The following is a 20,064-nucleotide window of genomic DNA, read 5'->3' as shown; positions in this document are numbered from 1 at the left end:
TCTATGCAGTTCATTAAACCCTATGGGAATAAGCCTGGATAAGCTAGATTTAACTGATGACATAACAACACATGCTGCTGAAATATTTAGGCATAATTTCAGTTATTGCATACTGGCCTTTTTTGGCTTCCTAGCACAGTTGAAGTGCTGCAACTGCTGAGTGTGAACAAGACCATTTTCTCAGATCATTTTAGAAGAGTGTCAGTTCCTTAGAGAATGTCATTTTGATATAAATAAAAGTATTCTACTAAAAGCTGCTAAGCTAAAGATAGATATAAGTATAACCAAGAAAAATATAGTATTACCAAGAGCACGGCCTATGAGGATTCCTGAAGGCAAATAAATAAATTCCCATTAAAAGTATCATGCTGTCAGATGTTTGTATATGGAGTAGGATTCAACTCATATGAACAAAAAGTTAAACAACAAAATTCAATGGGAATCCCTCTGCAGCCACTGGAGACATGCATTTCCCTGGGGTGATCCATTCCTTCCCAAGGTAGTATTGCACAGTGTCTTTGTGTTTTCTATCACAAAGGGCTTTCTACTTGCAGTTCTATAGCCTGTCTTTCACTTGCAGCTCAATTCTCTCATTGAAGTCACAACAGAAGTGTTTTCCCATTTCTTATGACAATATTTTCTTGTTCTTGCAGGAATGACCACCAGCAGTGTGAGAGTCACCCTTCTCCATCCTTTCCCCACATTTTGGTTACTCAGTGGACCAAATGGCATGCATGCAGACAGCCTAACTGGTTGCAGCACCTCCTCCCAAAGTGTGCTTCCATCAGCACTTCACAACATTATGCCTGTAGAAGCTGTCAGTTTGAGCATGTCTTGAAGACACCCATATAGGTACTGCTGAATTTTGTGTGCATGTGTGCTGGTAAAACACCTGCTGCTGATGGAAGCAGAACCTGAGGGTGCTCAGCTGTGGATCTTGTCACTTCTCTCCCACTGATGGCCACCAGGGAAATTTTTCATTTTCCCTTTTCTCTCTCTGTTGGTTTTATCTTTGCCCAAAAGCTACTTTGACTGCCCATGTATGCCACCAGCTATAGAGCCTGCTGATAAATCTCTGTGCATGTGAATCTGTCTCCTTTGTGCCAGAATAGGTGACTGATATCTTTTAAGCACCTAATTTTCTGACAGCTGGAGTTAGGTCAAACAAATCCCACCCTCAGGCAGTGCTAAGATGGAGGGAGTTGGCAGGAGCCTTTTCCTAACATCTGACTTTTAAGTACTTATGTGCAGAGTCCTGAAGACTGTGAGCAATACACAGTAGCAATAGGACTATAGCTTATGCTGATATAACTTAATTATTCATGCTCAGTCTTTCCAATATTTCCCACAGCTTCCGTTCTGTTTGAAAGTAAGCCTCAGCCTCACAAGCACTTTTAAGTATGTGGTAACATTAATAGACCATAATCACAGAAGAATTGGAACTGTGAGAAGTAAACTCTCTAGTTTAGTACTTGCAACTCAAGACTCACAAGTTGCTTTGATCAATATAAAGGTAATTAACTGGAACATGAAAAAGAAATAAATAAAAAAAATTAATGAAAAACTAAGCTATTATTTAGACAAAAAAACCCAGGATATGCAAAAGAATGTGGAATACTTAATTCCATTTCTTTGTGTGTTTTTATTATCAATTGTCATCACTAAGAAGATTCACAATGGGAGCATCATCCCAATTTTTAATCACTTTAAATATAGATTTGTGAAGCATCACACAATTACCTTTTATTCTCCCTTTTCTCCCGTAAGAATGATAGAAAAAGAGCTGTTTTTAAAATAGCATGCTGCAATAGATAATGGCCAAGTATTTATAAAATATTAACTGTTAGTGAGACTCCTCAGAATAATGAATTGTTACTCATTATCTAATGAAAATGAAGCCAATTCAAAGCACTCACTGTTGCAAAAATACACAGCACAGGGTACAGGTTGTAACGAGAAACATAATATCTTTAAAAGAATAAGAAAGAAATGTGAAATACAAAAAGTTCCCATTTGAGTACACAAAACACAAAGGCCTTCCGTTAGGGCATTCTGAGAGGCCTGACCCACCAGCCTTCCAAACCAGGCAGACAGTGAGAAACAGCAGGGCAAATTAGGAACACACAGACATAGTTATGTAGTTTCTGGAGCAGAGCTGATTCATATTCAGCCTAAGAGAAGCCTAGGGAAAAAGCTAGCCTGGCAGAAGTAGTCTGTTAAAACATTTGCTTACTCATTTTGCTATTAGATGTAATCCATAATTCAGCATTAAATAGTTTGTTCCAGATAATTCAATGTTGAGAGTGCTCTTAACTTTTTGTGAGTCCCCTAATGTGCTTTTCTTAAAGAACTAGCTTCTAGAAGTTATTTTTACTTAATTGTTGAGTTATAATTGTTAAGCCTATTTCTGGCCTCAGTAGCTGTGCTAGATTTTTAAAATACTATCAGAGGATATAAAACCAGAAGCCAAATTAAAATAAGTGCAAGTGTTGTTGGCTTGTTTTGACTTATTTTTACATTGTGATTTTGAGCAGCAAAGATTAAGCACATGCTTATATGTTTTCCTAAACTTGAGTTGATACCTGTTCCAAAGGAGGAAAGAGAACTGGAGTGAATAGGAGGCAGGTAGGACCTAAGGCTTGAAAACTAAGGGCTTTCTGGGACTTGGGGCTTGGTCTGTCTTTTGTACAGGCTAATTCAGATTCTACTTAGCTAAAACACAACTCAGTCACATATTAATTTATTCAAGTTGTTCAAAAGTAATTAGTGAACAAGTCAAGAAATAAAATTAATCAATGTTACAATATAGATGTGTCTGAAAAAAAAAAGCTACAAAGTATATAAGGAAAAAGTAGCCTTCATTTATATTAACGAAAACTCACTTCACATAAATAGTAAATGTCAGTTAAAGCCAAGGGAAATATGCACCATGTTCAACAGTATTAAAACTGACATAACATGAATGATTGTCAAAAACTGATGGGATCTGGCAATGTTAAGAAATATTAAATAGGCAAGAGGTTTTTATACTGTTTTACCATTTTTGACAGTTAATATACCTAGAAAAAAGGTTCATTTATAGTTTTAAATGCAACCTATTCAATTTTGTTTCATATTCTCTGAGACACTTGAGCAGCTATGAAAAGATAATTTGGGCTCAAATAAAGGCTTTTGTAATTGCTGTCAACTTGGCCGAATACTGTTTTGAGCAATCTGGACAAGAAATTTGACAGTATACTTAGTTCAACACAAAATTAATAAAGGCAACTGAAAGCAAAAGCTGCTTCTTACAGGGGGAGGGAAAGTGAAGGAACCTGCTATTTCCACACATTTTTTTCATCGTTCTCTCCTGTTAAGGACTAAAATCCATTCATTTTGATCTACAAGTTTCATTTGCATGAATGGGTACCTCCAGGAATTAACCTGTGTCTGAAATACCAGATTTTAAAATGAAAAACAAAGTCTTTGACACTGAGTCATTTACTGACTTGGGGTTATGTGAACACAGCATTTGCATGTTGTTCTCTTCCATGTATTGTGTGGAAAAACGCCGACATGTATATTTAATAAAATATTGTTGATTGTTTCTTCCTGTTTTAGCCAAGTGACACAGTTTTTGTTTCCCAAAAACAATCCTGCTTCTTTATTCCACCATCCCCCATCTTCCTCTCACTTGCTAATTTCTGTTCTACAAGATCAATGGCGCTCAGGAGGGAAACAGTGGCACCAAAATTCCAATTCTGTGTCTTAAATTAGTTGATATAAATTTGTTTTACTGTTTGAACCAACATTGCCTTAGTATTTATGGAAGATAATGATATATCTATCTGAAAAAGGACCTGTGACCTACATAAAAGAGGATTAGAACCAAAAAGTCAAAATCCCCACACTTTGCCTCCCTTGTAGAATATAGAAATTTTGGAAGATGATAAAAAATTAAAATATTATGTTAACCACAGAAACTTTTAGCAAGAGGGAGATATTTGGAAAATGTTGCTTTATTGTCTGAAGCTGCATAGGAACTTCAAAACACAAACTCTCAAGAATATGCACTATAAATATACACACTGGAATGAAAAAAAAGGAATTGAAATCCATAAGACCATTCAGATGCACTGCTTCTGTTGTCAGCATTAATGATTTTTCCTTTCTTCCCTAAGTGTTGATTGCTAACACTGTAGAGCATCAGAGGCTTCCATCAATGTGATGAAAGAAGCTATTCCAAGACCCAAATCTTACTTTGCCCCATTCAGAGTTGTATCTACAAGATCACATTCTTCAAATTAAGTGTTTTCCAATAACTTTTACATTATAATAATTTTCCAAAACACTACAGTCTGAGCACCAACAACCCTTAAAAGGAAAACAAATATAATTAGATCATTTTGAAAACACACACACACACAAAAATGATTCACAAAAACCACAGACATTGAAGAGGTAAAGAAAAGGTAAAGTCAAAGCATCAGGAGTTGTAAGAATGTGAACAGAGCATCTCACATCAAAGATATATTTGTGTAGTGTTCTGCTGCTGCACTCATACATGAGCCAAGACCTATGGGTCACACCCTCTGGGAGAGAGATGTGGTTGAGTCACTAAGGCAGGATGCAGAGCACCAGGTCTCCCTGTGCTATTCCAGTCCTGGTATACAGCCCTGAACAGAGCCATAGAGACATCTCAGCTCACCTGGGCTTGATGAATCTCAGCAGTTTTTGCTGAAAGAGCAGCTAAGTCTGCACTTTCCTTTGTGGCTTTTTCCATCCATTTTTGTCTGTCTGGAATATTTCAGCCAAATCTACTGGTGTTTAAGCCTTTGCTATCTGGATGACTAAATAGGACTGCCTAAAAGCTAGAGAGTTTTATTTGGAACAGCATCTCTCTCATTTTGCAGCAAGGACACAGCACTGAAAACACCTTTTGCATTTCCAATTTCCCCCAAATTCCTTCCAGGAGGCCAGAAAAAGGAAGTGCTATCACAAATTACCATAGCACCTTGCATTTACATCACAAGAAACATAAAAATATTCCTCCAGAAAACATACCAGTGAACGCAAGAGTGTATAAGTAAATAAATAAATAAACATAAATGAACATTTTAAATAATAAACATTGCAAATAAATAAACTTTAAAAATAAACATTGTAAATAAACAGTGCAGCAAAGTTGGCAGACAGTTCTGAGGAGAGGTTGTGCTGTTGGGGTCTAAACTAATGAATTTTATCCCAGGTTTAATTAATAAATGTAGTTTGTATGGGAAGACAGGAAGCAAAAAAAGTGCTTTCAACATCACCTGTCTTAGAGATAAGAATTTTTAGGCAATGTGCTCTAATGGGGTCTGGTTTATATGTATCTCTTCAGTTATATAATGACAGCCTTTAGTTATCTGACTCACATCCTACCTCTCAGCGTTAGGTATGAATCAAAGCCAACCCTGGTCAGAACACATTACCCTTTGTCACTGGAACACCACCTAATGGAACAAGAATTATATAAACTCTCAGAGCTTTCGTTTTAGGCAGTTCCATTTTTTCTCTCAATGGCAAAAAAAAATAGTTTTGAAAAGTTGAAAGCAGAATTAATTATGAATTTACTTGTTCATGTAGAATAATCTGTCTTTAAAATAGCTCAGCATTGAAATTGCCTCAAAGGCAGAAACATCTGCTGTAGAGCAGAAGCACATACACCCTGGCTAAAAACAGAAACCTGAGATTTTACTGTTGATCAGCTTTGCTATTGCTTGTACTTAACATTGGTACCCAATTGCATTGCAAGCACTATAGAAGTTTAATGATTACCCTGAGTGGCACCTAAAACACAATATGCAGGAAGGATGAGTATGTGGAAGTAGAAAACCAATGTCAAAATGCATTCATGTAAAATGATACAGTCCTAAGAAACCTGCCCCTTCAGCACAAAAAGCTCATGCATACATAGATCTCAGAAGGATTGTATTCAAGAAACAGATGGAAGTTCGCATATTTTTCAAAATGAAAAGTGAAGCAATAGGAAATAGCCTGCAGAGAGCTAGACAGTCCAGATCGTTCACCAGTAGCTTACCATTCAGGAACTAGGAGGGCAGGGAAGGAAAATAAAAACCAAGAGTGAGCAAAATTTGTTCACCACAATAGGCTGTAGTATTTGACATGGGGATTACTTTTTCCTTTACAAGAAGGAAGGAAAGTTCATTGTGCTGGGGTGAGAGACACTAGCTGTGCAACTGAATAGTGCTTGCAGTAATGACTAATCAGCTAAAAGGAGCCTGCAGCAGGGAGTGAGTCTGTTATGCAGCCTCTTGCCTTGGAACAGCAGCTGCGCTTATTTTGAGAGCGTAGAACTTTAGCAGAGCCTTTCATACCAATAGGAAAAGGCACAGGAGCAGGTAAACACACAAATACACCACCTAGGACCATTCCTTACTGCTTGGAGGTCAGTGGGTGACTGCGGGTCCCCAGGAAGCTTTGAAGCTCTGCCTAAATACTGCTCCGAGCCAGTAGCTACCAGCTTTGTTTTCACCATGAATGGAGCAGTGGGGACATGTTCTCCTCGTAGAGCCCTCTGATCCTCATGGTTTCTAACCCTGCTCACAGTAACACAGGGTGAAGGCAGCTTCACCAGGCAATAGCTCTTCTGTTGGATGGACTTGCTGGAAATTCATTGCTGTTTGATGTTCTAACCTCCTTCAGAAAGGTACCTGTTAGAAGCCTGTTACACCTTTCAGCACACATGCACAGGTGTGTTATAAACAGCTCCTGATTTTCTGGGATGTTTTCTGGAAGGCCCCAGAAAATGGAGAAAACATGGAGAACACAGAAGATGTGTATTGTAAGTACATATAATTAAAAAGTAGATGAGAAAACTTAGCAACACAGTAAATTTAGGGGAAATTTAAAAACACAGTTTTGACTGTGCACCACTGATATTCTAAGTGATGCAAAAATGGCCAGTGATGTTAAATGTACCACAGGTGAAGTGATGCTCTGTATTATAGTATAGAGCATCATTTCACCTGTGGTACAGTTAATTCCCAAGCTACATAACTTCCCTGTTCAAAAGCAAATTTATTGACTTTAAATTATTGGCTTACAGTAACATACCATAACATATCTTTTCTGATAGCTGTGAAGTATTAACTATCCTTCTTTCTCCCAGTACACAATAAAGAAAAGAAGAGAAAATAAAATAAAAAACCCCACTTATATACCTGAATATCAGTCTTATTTTGCCTCTGATAAACAGGAAAATCCATATAGAATTAGTCTTTTTGTGATGTGCACCTGAGAAGCAGACAGCAGAATTTTTTAGCATAATAACTCACTGTTAGATTTCCACTTTCCATGCACCAGTGACAGGGAAGAGAAGAAACAACATCTGTGCTTTCTAAATAGCTGCAAACTTATAAAAACCCTTCTAGAAATAAGGAAAGCCAAGGTCTCAGAAGGGCAGAGTAAAAAAGAGCTTGTCTGAAGCATTTTAACCACTGATTTAGGTCTGGCCGTGTGAACAGCTGACTCTATTAAATCAGATGAAATGACCACCAGTATGGTCCTAGCCCATCACTGGTTAAGAGGTTAAAGTGACTTGGGTGTCCCTGGCTCTTCAGCCTGCAGAAGAGCTCCACTACCTTTGAAAGGGGATGAATGCAGTACATGCAAGTGGAAATTAGTAGAGAATGGTCATACTTAGCAGAGAATTTATACAACCCACTGCCTGATGGATTGGAAATCAAGTTCAATTCAACTGCAACCATTTTGGAATTCAGAAAACCGTCCTGAGAAAAATCACTCAAAAAGGATTTAAGCAGCAGTCAAATAACAGGCTGTGGTACTGAGCTCATAATGGCAAAACAAACAGCATGGAGGAAACATACTGAAAAGCTACAATAACTGAAAAGATGTGGTCACTGTTTTTCTCTTTTTCTCTCTTGTTTTTCCATTGCATCTTCTGGACAAAGAAAGCGGAATGCCCTAGCCAAGGAGTTCCCCTGTGTCATAGTTAGCTCAAGTGCTTTCCCCAAGTCCCACTGGTGTAAAGGAACATATTGGCAGGGAAGGGACATGGTTATACTGTTCTGGCAAACTCCATCTGGCATATATGTCCCAGGGGTGCTGCAGACAGCTGGCATTAGTTTTAACAGTCAGATTCAAACCTTTCTCTGGATCAATGTGTACAAATCAGACCTGTATCTCTGCTGCTGTGCTCCTGCACGAGGCAGGATTTTCCACAACTGGAAAACACTGAGTTTTATCTTATCTGTTCATTTTTAAACCTAAAATATTATCCACTGAAACACCAGTCACCCAGCAACATCTTCCCATTTTTTTGTCATTCTAGCAGAGAAAACTGGATTTAAGGCCCTTTAAAGGGGATCTATCTCAATCGGTCCTAATCTGCTGAAAAAGAAAACCATTGTAACTGCAGCTCAATCCCTACAAATGTGGGACATCCAACTGTCCTAACAAAAAGATCAAACCAGTTAAAATGAGCATCTTCTTCCACTGACAGTACTGAATATTGACAATAGACTGGATCAAATGTCCCTACAAGATTCTCCATAAACAAAATTTAGCTGTAATCATACCTGAAGAACCTGTGTGCTACCTTAAAAATTTAAACAAAGAAAAAATTTTAAAAAAGCTAAAGCTGTTACTTCCTTCTTTTTCCCAGATAACCTGAATGAGTACTTTAAAAATTTATTTAATTAATTTAATTATTTTAATTAATTTGATAATTTAAATACTTATCAATAGTAGACCAAGGAGTCCAATAATATGTATGAAAATAGGTGTTCATTGCTGACTGTATCATAATTCAAGACTGTGGTGCAATACCACAGAAACAGGGCAACACAAATTGCTAAAAAGATTAATAAAAAAGATACCTATTACCTACTGCTGTGGAATTTTACTATCAGGAAGAAGTATAGCAGCCTAAAGACTTCTTTCACAGTCCTACATCAGGGACTAATAAACTGTTGCCCCAATATTGCAGACATTAATCCTTGAGAATGGTCCCATTGAAATTTAAAACCTCAAATGTTCTTTTTGCATTATGATAAAAAAGGTCTTTTTTTAGAAAAAACCAGTTTGAAATCATTCCAATATCTAAATCCATTGTAGGATGCTGCTTCCATGTGAGATTCATTCTAACAGAAGAGTATTCAAAAGCTGTCTTTTAAAGTTTAAAGAAAACCTTCATTTATGTAAAATTTGCTAATAGTATGAATAATGATGCAGAACTGGATAGCAAAAATACCTTTTAAAATAAGTGTTGTGTTTCCCTTCATGGTGTTTTAAGTGCCTATTATTCTCTTAACAGTTACATATCAGCACAGCACCAACTGAGTAATAATTCCAGTTCTTTGATGACTCAGCTGCTTAATCTGAAATTAGTGTCAAATGTTTATGTTCTAGTAACAAATAAGGGTTTGCTTGAGCAGGTTCTATGTGGCATCATATCCAAATGTGGCATTTCTATTACTTAACATTTTAAAATATGATCAAAAGGGTAATCGGTCTTGAAAAAAACCCTGAAAACCCAAAATACTCCCTCTTCTCCTGTCCAATTCTTTCTTCCCTTATGGCTATGGGGGAAGCTGCTCAAGTTTGACCCTCTAATGAAACAAATAAAAGAATGAGATAAAATTTTAGAGCTATCTGCAGTAGCAAGACAAGGGAGATACAGATTTTTCATGGTGTGTTTCTTCCATTATCCATATACAAAATATTCTGGTTTATGTAACAGAACATTTTCTCCCTCTCTGAGATACTGCTTTGCGTGAGACACTTGAACTGCCCCTCAGCCACCAAAACAGTACTTCTCTGATATGTCCATCAGAACTTCATTGGAGAAACTGAGATTGAAGGGGGTGTGTGTGCGTAAACTTTAAAAACAGAGTGAGGGGAGAGAGAAAGGATGAGAGGCTGGCACAATGTAACCAAAAGCAGAAAAAGAAGTATCTTTCATTAAAATGATGTCAGAAGGTATCAAACTTGACTGAAGGCATTTCCTTCTTTGGATTGCAAAAGGCATTTGAAACAACCTTAACATTAGTTTATTTCATAGCATATAGTCAGATAATCTCTCTGCACATCCCAGAGTTTCTCAGTTTTTTTCCCCCATACAAATAAAGTCATTTTGACAGGACTAAGGTAGGCATTGCAACGCAAACAACTTAAATGTAACAGTTGTGATCAAAAGTCCCTTGACTTTGCTGGAAACATTTTCATTGACCTTGGTAAGCTTTGGCTGAGCTCTAAAGGAGATTATTAAAGTCTTTGATTCAAAATCTAACTAAAATGTGGAAGATTAAGACTTGTAAGGGACAGGTTTGTAGCTGCTGTAAATTTTCATAGCTCTATTGACTTTGAGAAAGTTTAAATAATTCATACTAGCAGATGATTTGCCTTCAAAATTCACAAACAACTTTCATTCCCCGTCTATTAATCTTCCACATTGTACCTATCACATTTTGGAGAGTAAATATGAATGCACGGTCAGTACTTTGACTTTTATTTTTTTATTATCAGCTCTTGGAAGATGAATAAGTTGTGTGCCCATTGATTTCCTGCTGCTCTGTATGTGGAGCGGATAATAAATCCATATCACATCAAGTGTGCTTTAGAAAAAAACGTACTCTGGATTTTAGAGCACATAATTAGGTCAAAAAGGCAGCCTGGATAGCTGGCTTGTCTGGAATCAAAGAGAGTATCTGGAAACAAATTGAATATAGCTTGTAGACATTTTCATTGACACGATGGCTGAGAATTTCAAATTTGTATGTAGTAAATCCATAGGTAGAAAAGAAAGTAATTTGGAGATCTTTTTTTTTTTTGAGAGACAAAACTCAAAACTTTTGATTTCTGAGTTATTGTGGTAGGAAACAAAGAGTTCTTTTTAACTCTACAGAGAAGAAAGATTTGAGTGTGCTAGTAGGGAAAGATTATGAAGTTGGGAAGCATGCAGGTTTTTACCAGAATCATAAAATAGCTTAGATTTAAAAAGACCTATGGAGGTCACCTGGTTCGACTCCCTGCTCAAAGCAGGGCCACTGTTAGATTTAGTCTTTGAATTTAGATCATGTTACTGAGGGTAATATGGTGTCAGGTTTTAAATATCACCAGAGAAGAATCATCTCCCAGCTTCCCTGGGCAGTCTTTTAGCAGGTTTGACCCTTGCTACTGTGAATGGATCAAAAAATGGTTTTCACAGTATTTAACTGAAATACCAATTATTATAACTCATGCCCTTTTGTTTTGCACCTATCAGAGGAGCCTGGCTCCACCTTTCCTTCCATCAGCCTTCCCATACACCTCATGTTCTTCATCCCCTTGATCATTTTGGTGGCCATCCTCTGGACTTGCTCTACCATGTCAACATCTTTCATGTATTGGGGGCCCCAAACTGGACACCTTTCTCCAGATGAAGCCTCACAAGCACCAACATGAGGGACATGGTCACTTTACCTGAATGACTGCAAATAACTTGGTAATACAGTTCAGCCAGTAGTTCACCTCCATTGCTGCAACAGCACACAGCTGACTCAAGTAGCACATTGCTGACCACCCTCAGATATAGCCCAGGGCCAATTTTTTAAGTGTCAGGGACAGAATTTTAGGATGCCCCTTCCATGTTCGTTAGATATGGCTGAGTAAAGTCTTCCCAGGTTCCAGTTTGCCCTCTATTCAGACTTTCTGCTTGTGGGGGGGCTGTTGCTTCAAAGAAAAGGTGAAAAGAAGTCTATTACTGAGTTTGCTTAGCTGCTGTTTTAGCTGTTATTGTGAATGTTAAAAAAAAGATGGGTGTTGAAATGCCCTTGAGATACAAGTATGTTTTAAAGGATGTGGAAGGTTAGACATTAAAGCAACCGTGGATTATTAATTGTGCAATAAATTGTTTTCTTATCCACCATATGGGTCATGAGGTTTCTCAAAGGGATAGGGAAAAGGAAATATATTGTCAGTAATATGTGCAGGATACTTGTACAGGCCCTGGAACTTGGATGAGCTCTGATAATAAAAAAGAAACAAATTGGAAATACAGATTGCACCACACCTGTACATGCCACGTAAGGCTAATTAATTAAAAAGATTTTTTTCATTGCTCTTAAGTGTTCATTTAGCATCTAACACTGAGTTCTTCCACCTCTCTATGGTGAGATAAAAACATTTCTTTCAGATGGGAGTGCTGCTTCTGTTATCTGTGCCTTCGTCACCTTGAGACAAGGCTGCCAAAACACAGCCTGTGTGAAATCACATATTTGTGAGATCATTTTGAAACTAAAGCAAGTTATGAATGTCATTTCCTGAATATTATGGGACAAATCCTATTGGGAACACACAATTATAACAGTTCAAAAGATACACTGGCTGTTAATTTAAGAGATGCATTTGAACTTATAATGTCCTTATTATTTGGATCCAGGCAAACAGTCTTTTTCTCTATAAACTGGGAGTAGATCTAGGACTGAGTTATAACTCAGCATCGTTTGTATTTAGAACTTCTCAGTCTTGGACTCAGTATTCAGTTTTGGTTTTTTACCCCACAAAATCATGTAGTTTTTTAAACTGTGGAAATATGATCAAAGACACAATTTATGGCAGACATAGAAAATTTTTTAGCAAGCCAATCTGTTCAATGTGGAGATGACATATGCAACTGCCTTCTAAATTTTTCAAATACTTAATTACTTAAAAAAGGATCTTTCTTTATAAATCTTTAAACTTTGTTAGATTCTAAATGACAATGAGAGTGATCTAGTCAAGTCAGAAACGCCTCTGGTTTACACACTTACAAACATTTACAAAGCTATGGCTTGTAGACCTGCAGGTAGATAAAATATTAGTCAATAGTGGAAAGCAGGGTGAAATTCATAACCTGAAGTTCATTGAACTTCTCATTTCAAGTCCTTGAAGCCATCTGTTTCAAGAGGCTTTAGACTGGTCTTATAGAAGAAGTTGTTTCTAAGGAACAAACCTTTGCACTGAGATATTTGTGAAGTGAAATGGTGCATTTAAGAAGTGCATTGTGTGCATCATCTTTCTAATGTGTCCCAGCCATCTGAGCTATGATAAATAGCACCGAAGACTATCTATGATATTATTTCCTTTGTGGGAATATTTTAGTATTACTAGAATCACTTTGGGCTCTCCATGCATAAAGGTCACTGTTACAGACGAGTCTCAGGGAACAAGCACCCCTCCTGACGACTCCCAGCAGGCAGCTCCTCAAAGGACAGGGAAAAGAATGGAAAGTAAAGTACTTTGACTCCAACAGGCTACTCTTTACATAGATATAAATTATTAAGCTGGAGGTGGCCCTTGAGAATTGGAAGATTATAATTATAACCTGTCAGAGGAGCCTGGCTCTACCTTTCCTTCCATCAGCCTTTCCATACACCTCATGTTCTTCATCCCCTTTATCATTTTGGTGGCCATCCTCTGGACTTGCTCTACCATGTCAACATCTTTCATGTATTGGGGGCCCCAAAATGGACACCTTTCTCCAGATGAAGCTCCCACTGTTTCACTTCCCACAGAAGAAAGAAGAGATGTCAATGAATCTCATTATCATGACCCATGAAAATTTTTACTGCATTAATCTTTACCTGGACACCTTTTAGAAATACAACTACATTGCAGACAATTTTATAAAAATCAAGTACTACAGTAGCTAAAAGAAATCTTTCATAAGAAAGCCCAAATCTAGCCTATTTTACAAACTTTCTAATCTCAAGACAATGTATTATATAAAAATTTTAAACAGAATTACTTACCTTCTAAGTCTTTTGTTCCTGGTTTTATTGTGTGACCCCTCTCTTAATGCAAGTACACAGCAATTAAGCATCAGCATTTTCCATTCTGCTTATCTGACAACAACACACCTGGTCTAAAATCTGTAAACCCAGTCACCCACCCCCCCCACTGTCTCGCCTGAGCTGAGTCACGAGAATTCAAACTTGTCTTTTTTTTGCATCAGCGGCAGATGGACGATATTGATGGAAACAAACAGCTGCTGATTTGTCACTGACCCCAGGGAGAATACACAGAAATTTGATTCAGTCTCTATAGTCTCTTGTCTCCTGACTCTGAAACCTTGTTAAAGGTTTGCACAGATGCGTACTACATAATCTCTAGGGTAGGGCATGAGCTTGTAAGATAATTTTTGAGATGTTCCAAGTTTCGGCCAAAGATTAAATATACCAGGGAGATCTGTTCTTAAACTTCAAATCAGTAATTAGTGTTGTTGTTTATAAACATTCCATGCATGGTGTTCTCTAAAAGAGCAGAAGGGAAAGCTACAGAAACAGAAACTGACTAAGCTGAACACACTATCTATGGCACTCGGCTTTATAATCCTGGGGATCTCTGAGCCCTCAGTAAAATGTGTGGATATTGAGATTCTCTAGTACAAGGTCCAGGACTTTGATGTTTTGTTGCTTATTTTTCCCCTCTTTATTTAGCTTTTGTTTGTTTGTTTGTGTTTTTGTTTGGTTGTTTTGGTTTTGTTAATTCTATTTTACAGTTTGGGATGCCTTAGTAGTAAGCACATGTTCTAATAATAGGCTGTTTCCAATAACATTTTAAAATATAAAACTTCACTTTTTAGTATTTTCCAAGCTGCTTTAAGCGTAACTTCAGATGAAATAAGGAACTGCTTTCTCCTGTTGGAGACTGATACATAGACCAGCACCATATATTAGACCAGTAATATTTGACCTCTTAATTTATGCCTTACTCAGTATTCTCTGGTTTGATGCCTTTCTAAGCTGTGAGATTTTCACTTTTCCAACAGATCTCACAACACCAAAAATTCGATTTACCCACGAAACACACATACTAACAAATACAGCCCTTGGAGTGTAGAATCCAACAGAATTTATTTCAAGTCACACCAGGTACGGTTGAAAAATGCCAATTATTTAATGTGAAAACTTTGAACATTGCTTTTCCTTCAAAATATGACTGGATAATCTATCTGTATTTAAAGACCAATAGGGTAAAACTCTTCCTATGGTGTGGGGAGGACAGGTGGCTAGATGTAATTACATACACAACTTTACAAAAAACAGAATACTTAAAAGCTTTAGATTTCCATTCCTTCAATGATTAAGAAACAAAAATATTGATCAGAGTAACAGAGATCACTCTTCACAGAGAGCACCAACTGCTGTTCATGGTCTCAGCAGAAATCAAGGATCTACAACAATCTCTGCAATACACCGTTTCCTCTACTCTCTTTCACAGGAAGAAAAGTGCAATTTGCTTCAGAATTAGTGACTCCTTGTTCATAACTGTTGTATTGCTTTCTATTCCATGTAGAAGTGAAATATGCCCAGATAATTTACGTGAATGTACTATGAATCCTAAATACCAACAGTTGCAAAAAAGACTTTGTTGATGTAATTGTAGGTATCTTGTAGAAACTAAATTGCCGAAAAAATCAATGAGTAATTTTCCAGATATAACTAGAAAACTGAAATGTATGCTCTGACCAACAGACTGCATTTTGACCATGCAGTGGATTTTAAATAAAAGATTAAAAGTTTAATATTCTTTTATCGGTGATCCTGTCAGAGGAGAAGAATGCTGTAGAAGAATAGAAGAAGACAGAATTCTTCCTTTAGTCAATACTTGCCAAAAAATGAGATAACACAGTGTGAAGCAGACAGCAAAATATGGTTTACCCTTTTACAAACTAAAATAAATGCTTATTGTTTTAGACTACAGGGAATATAATTTAAATCTCATTTGTACATAGCAAATTAAATAAGTTCTAACAAGTGAACAGGATGAACAGGAAAGTCAGATATTTTCTCATGGGATTTACCTTACTTTTCTGTTCCATTTTTCACTGATAGTCCTTGTGATATAACCATAACACAGAACAATCTGTCTTTCACATGCCACTGTGAATTTTAACATTTTCATTTAATTTCATGATTAATTTCAATGTTAGCTATGAGTTTGATAAGCAGGTAGTGGTAGAATAAATACAGATTTCTAATGAGTATACAATTGACAAATACATTAAAAAAGGCATTACAGTTTTGTTTCCTTGCTTGTTTTACCTAAGAACAATGTTTGTAAAGTTAAATTTTAAAAAAAGTGTACCTCCAATGAATCATCCCAGAGTTATCTTTCAGATGATGAAAGAAATTTTCTGCTGCCACCAATACATTGGCTCAACTTATTATCCTGACTTGTACTTTATGTCATCAGAGGTACCAAGCTATTATAGAAATGACTTTAGAGAGCAGGCTGAAAAAAAGGAGTGGGGGAACTTTGTCAGGTTTTGATGCCTCTGGACTTTGACTGCATCTACAACAAATCAATTACATGGTCCAGTACGGATCTAAAGTCTGAAAAGACTTGATTTAAACTACTTACATCTCATCTCTGGAGAATGGGATGTGAATCTGATTCACAAAAAAAAGGAGAGTGAGTGATTTTCCTGTGAAACATATTACAGGCCCCCTGAGTTTGGAACTATATTCTTTTAGACAAGTCCCATATGGAAGCAGATATCTTTGATACTGGACAAGAAAAGTGATGTTGCAACTGTTCCAAGGAAAAAAGAATTCAATATTTGGGATTACTCTGTCCCAGTATACACAAGCACTAAAAATTTTCACACCAATACATCCAATTCAAAGTATGTCTAGCTTGTTTGATGGGATCAGCTTGATTAAAGAAGACAGAAGTTTCCAATTCTAATTCAGGTGTTTTGGAGGAATGCAATTCACCTCAGTTACATATTCAAAGACATCAATATATGTGTGACAAAGCAAATGAACATTTATCCTATGCCCTCAATTTAAATTGGACATTTAAAATTATGTAAATAATACTCAAACTAACTTTATCTAGATTTTTTAAAATCTGACATGAATTTAGAAATAATTCTTTTTTTTTTTAATATTACATTTACAAAATGTTTATTTTATATCCTTCAATCAAAAGCAAACTGAAATATCTAAATGTGCTTATATGTTTATTGTAAGTTTATTATGACTTTATAGGAAAAACCTCATTTTTTAAAACATCATGTGAGATCATGTCGTAAACTTTACTAAATCATTTCCCCACTGTTCTGCAAGAACAAAATTAAATAAAGTCTCTTCTTCAGAAAAGTGTGCTGATTTCTGCTCATCTTTCTGTTGTCAGACTGGCATCATATTAGTCAATATATTTGTGACATTATTACAGTCTTTGGCCTTCCAAGAATTATCTACTAGTAAATTCTCTCTCCTTTTTAAGTTAATCTTCTGCTTGTCACCCTTATTACAAATACACTTAATAACTCTTTTTTTTTTCTGAGAGAGTGGTTTTTATGTTCTTCCTAGCTGTAGCTCTGTATACAGTATCTCTGTGGTCTTTGTTTTATTCCTACATTTTGTTGGTGGCAATCCAATCTATTTTTCTCTTTTGTTATTTTTTCTGCTTATATGGCAGTCAATAAACACCCTTGGATTTAGTCATATTGGTCCCTTTCTCTATTTCCATAAGAGTGGAACAATTTGGATCTGTACTTTTAAAATTACTTGTTGAAAACTGCCGGTTCTGCCTACCTCCCTTCCCCTTAAGCTTACTTCTCAAATCTCAGTGTTTGCCCACTGCCTCATCGTTTGTTGTTTGTTATTCTGCTCTCTGGGCTCTTTTCTGAAAAGCTGTGAACTCTGTCAATTCACTGTCATTCTCATTAATGTTGTCTCCAGCCCTCATAGTACTAGTGAATATTTTCCTGTTGGCTGGAATCAGTCCAGAAAAATGTCTCTCTCAACTATCTTCTTGAAGATTCATACTGAAGTCTTCTCACAGACACATTCTTAGAAACTGCTGGACATCATATCCCTGCAGCACTCTCTACCTGCAGCCAAAACCCTCAACTGCCAGTGGGTAATTCTGCCACGTACTTATGAAAAATGCTCGCAAAAAGTTTTATCCATCTGGTCTGTATTAGGTCTGCAGTCTTCTAGGGATCTAAGTCTGAAGTCAATATGTGAAGTACTAGACAAGAAATATATATCCCTTGTTCCACTGTCTGTCCTTGGACAAATTAATCTTTTATTGCAATATTTATGCAATTTGAATTAAAAGGGGTAATTGGTATGTCTCTCATACCAATGACATCATATTTTATTCTTTTAATGTTCTTTTTAGCTCCTTTTCTTTATTCCTGTATTATCTGCCCTAGTATATTTTTGATTATGTTTGGCTTTCAGTAGACTGAACTATTATCATCCTTCATGATCCTCTTATGAATGCATTCTCATTAAATTTTTCCTTCTTGCATTTCATTCTTACCTTTGGGCTTTCATTCCTCAGGGCTCTCTGTCCTTTAACCTGTATACCTCTTTTCACAAGCTTTGTAAAAAGGTTCCTTTTTTCTTTTTCTTCCCTGCCCCACTGCTCTTGGGACTTCATCTCAGATAAGGCAAACTGAAGTCCCCTGAGGACACATCCAGTCTGCAGGTGTCTACATATCGTTAGATTATATACTGGATTTCACATATTTTCAACAGGTCTAGGTTTTTATGTCTCTTAATGTGGAAGCTCGTCACTTTCCCTTACAGGCTATTTCCATAAGTTAACTTGCCTCAGAAAACATTTTAGTTTTCTGCCCTGCTGCAATATTTGAGTTCTGAGATAAGATAAAATGCAATCACTTGTAGTTTTAATATACTCCGTAGTCAGAATGCCCTCATATTTTTACACACTAGACAACCACTTCAGCCACATTTACATGATTTTATGACCTTTAAATTTGATTATATTTGTATTTGTTTGACATTCTCACAGTCTTTTGAACTCTGAGATAATCTCAGCAATACATTTTATCGGAAGATTCAAAGTCAACTGAGTAGTCATTGGATCATCAATAAAAAAATAATTAGTGTTACTAAGAGTACTGATTGTTTGAAATGCCAAAATATATGCATGTTCTAAAACTAGCACATGCAGTATGGTCATCATAAATTATGATGAGAATTCCCAGAAAATGTTGCAAAGTTTTGGCGTTTTTAATGTGATTTACCCATCCCTAATAAGATGCCAGCAATAAATACCACTCCAAAGATGGCATTTTTTATAAAGCATAGACCAAATTCTGAAGTCTTGACTTGGTTTGAAGGAGAAATACTGAGTTCAGAATCTAGTTCCTCAGTACATTTGTGATGTTAGATACAGTATACCTGTGAGACTTGTTGTATCACCTAACATTTTAAGACAAACTGGAGTGGGTATTACTAATTATCAGAACTAGAAAAGATTTTAAGATTTTTTAATTATGTAGATATTCTTAAATGTACTTTTAATTTTCAGGTTGTTGTGAGGGGCGTTTTTTATTTCATCTATAATGTAAAATATTTATAGAGACCCAGGACACCAAGCAGTTGGAATGAGTAAATTCAAACATACATTTGATTCAAATTAAATTATTTGCCTGTAAAAAATTATATCTTTCTCTACATGAGTCTTTATTTTGAGATAAGTTTGAAAATTCAGATATCAGAGAGAATGTCTGACAAATTACATGGTACTTTTCATCAGAATCTTGTCCCAGCCCCACTGCTGGTAAAGTGAGCAGCAGACTCTGCTATACCTTTCTCAACAACTATGTGCAGTGCAGTGATTGACACTAGGAAAAGGCCACGTTCCTGAGTTAAATACAGAAGAAACAGACCAGGAACTTCTTGAAGACAGACCCTTAGTCTCAGAAAGATCTTCTTCTCTCATCCAGCATAGCAGAGTCTCATTGCAGATCTTGTCAGGGTAAGGTAAAATGGACTCTTTTGTAAGTAGCAACTTTTCTCTGTGCTACTACAAGGCGTATTAAACTAAAATGGAATAAGTAATATGAAATCGACTGTTATTTTTGCCAGTTTTCAATCTTGTTTCTATGTCCTCTGCTTTCATTACTTTATTTATTCTATTCAGAACTCCTTTTGGCTTTTAGTTTAAAATATCAAGGATCAACTTCTCTCAAAATTATAAACAGCACACTTCTTGTCATTCTTCATGAGTACATAAATTATTGAAGGGTCTCTGTCGTGGTGCAGCTTTCTA

The 20,064-nt window shown here is 36.4% G+C and overlaps 1 protein-coding gene across 3 annotated transcripts in view; it reads right to left on the bottom strand.

Moving 5' to 3' along the window:
- HS3ST5 (heparan sulfate-glucosamine 3-sulfotransferase 5) overlaps positions 1–20,064 on the bottom strand; it is a 193,494-nt gene that overhangs the window by 114,607 nt on the left and 58,823 nt on the right. The window contains exon 1 of one of the 3 annotated variants that reach the window (XM_019291043.2): positions 13,773–13,826. The exons of the other annotated variants lie outside the window; for them this stretch is intronic. The gene's annotated coding sequence lies outside the window, so the exon portion shown is untranslated. Of the gene's footprint in view, positions 1–13,772; positions 13,827–20,064 lie in introns of those variants that run through there. 3 annotated transcript variants of the gene reach the window in all.

Source organism: Corvus cornix, chromosome 3 (assembly GCF_000738735.6).
Source record: "Corvus cornix cornix isolate S_Up_H32 chromosome 3, ASM73873v5, whole genome shotgun sequence".
In the NCBI taxonomy this organism is placed as follows: Eukaryota; Metazoa; Chordata; class Aves; order Passeriformes; family Corvidae; genus Corvus; species Corvus cornix.
The sequence above is the reverse complement of the archived record's forward strand: the minus strand, read 5'-3'. Positions and strand labels throughout refer to the sequence as shown.